The sequence below is a fragment of the Siniperca chuatsi genome, linkage group LG17 (genome assembly GCF_020085105.1).
Source record: "Siniperca chuatsi isolate FFG_IHB_CAS linkage group LG17, ASM2008510v1, whole genome shotgun sequence".
Lineage (NCBI taxonomy): Eukaryota > Metazoa > Chordata > Actinopteri > Centrarchiformes > Sinipercidae > Siniperca > Siniperca chuatsi.
Window position 1 is genome coordinate 19243685 of NC_058058.1, and position 2244 is coordinate 19245928.

Consider the following 2244-nt stretch of genomic DNA (forward strand, 5'->3'; position numbering starts at 1 on the left):
ATCCACAGTGCCAGGTGTTTGTTACCATGTAAGCTACATGAACTCCAACAAGCTACACATGCTGCACTCAGAAAGTCAGATGAGCACTCCCTACCATTGATCTGATGAATCATCCAATAACAGTGGTCCCTGCTGTACCCATTAGAAAGCGGATGAGTTTCATCTATACTAACAATGACCTGGATGTTCCCGGTGTAAGCTGGGGACAGCAGCCGTTGTTAACTGGAAGACGACACATAAGGATGTGGGCTGGCCATGTCTACAACACCTGCTAATTTTCGTGCTTCATTCACTGCAGAACACTTAAAGATCTCATCTTCTTTTGCTGATTGCAATTCCCAAGTGTGATTCATTTCTGACTGTTGCAAATGTAATACAATTGCAAAAATGAAATATTAAGCGTAATGAACTGTTTTGACATGTCCTGCTTATTCAAGTCAGTCACAGAGATACTTAACACAGAGAAAAATATATTCTAGACAAAACATGAAATCATTAATTTTTACAAATAAATAGCCTTTCTGTGTATGGCTTCACTGAATCAGTGAATGACTTACCCAGGCTCAACTGCCTTTGATTCACTACTCTATTAGGAAATATGCAGGAGCTGCTCAAGACAGTAAAACTACTCAAAGGGATAACAGCACTGCTACTGTGCCTGACCATTGCTTAAATCTGTGTGTATAAATATATGATGCAATCATGCTAGAATCTGTGAGGAAACTACAAATAGCATCACAAGTGGATCCAGTGCCAGCAGGCTATGGATATGCAATGCACTGTTTGTAATGATAGACCTGAGCCACATGACATACTGTACAAGCAGAAAGGCACCTGCACACTCACACGCACATGCTCTGCAGTGACCCCATTGCTAAACAAGTTTATTACGACCTCCAAGGGCTGGACAGGCGATAGATCACAGCAGGGGAAGCCAGGGGTGAATCCATCAAAGCGACTTTAATAAAGACCACTTGATTTGGCCTGCTGGCTCAACAGATGAAATGGTTGTGTTCAGGTCCAGTGAAGCAGACAGGAGACTGGGCCGCTTCTCTACTTGTCCCAGTCCATGTTTATTAGATGGGTTATTTGTAGGCAGAGGCAGAGAGACAAGGAGATACTAACTTGACTACTAACTGTGTTACAAAATTATCAATATTTGTGACAGTCTGTTATTATATGTTTAAAATAGACTATTAATTATAACTAGAGATTTTACTTTTATCTCTATTAGCTCCTCACACACAGTATAAACAGGTCTACAATCTAAAACCTAAGCTCTTCTTTGGCGGGTCCACCATTACAAATCCTTGTTGTTGAGACAAGCATTGCTCAAAAGACTTCATTTTGAAGAACTTTGAAGATCCGAAGGTTTTCAAAGATACCAAATATGCCATACAAGTAGGGGAGACCCGGCGCAATTGTAATGGGGGACATTGTAAAACACTCAATTCCTCCAATCAGAAACAAGATAGAGCAGGCCTATTCAATTGGCGGCCTGCAGGCAACATCCGGCCTAGAAGGAACCTCCAAGTCGCCCAGCATACGAGATTTTATCATGGATGCAAGAGCCACATGGTCCAATGTAAGCACCTTGTTTGTCTGTGTTGACATACTTTTCTGTTCGAACATATTTCACTAAATTTAAATTAAAAAATTACATTTAAAAAGGGTGTAATAAATGTGTTTTTTCTAGTATAGCAGTTCATCAATAAAAATAAAATAATGTGTTTTATGTGTTCAAACAATATTAGATATTGACAGAAAGTGTGAATATTATATGTCTGCAAAAGCAAAGTTACTTTCATTGTCAGTTTGTCTGTATAGTGGATTTAAATTGATTTGATTGTATAAGACCCAGCAAAACCAAAGAGGATGATTAGTTCACTTGTAAAAAGCACATATTTTATGAAGTTAGAACAGAAAACTTGGCATTCGTTTTTTTCTTTACAGTATGCCTAGATTCAGGCCAAGGAAGACAGAAGAATCTCATTAAGTCTGGCAAGATAGCCTTAACACATATATAAAAGCCCTCCGTAATGCCAGAGCAGTCTACTAATCATCATTAACAGAGGAAAATAAAAACAACCCCAGGTTTCTTTTCAGTGCTGTAGCCAGGCTGACAGAGAATCACAGTCATATTGAGTCATGTATTCCTATAGCCCTCAGTAGCAACAACTTCATGAGCTTCTTTAATGATAAAATTTTAACTATTAGAGAAGAGATTAATCACATCCTGCCCTC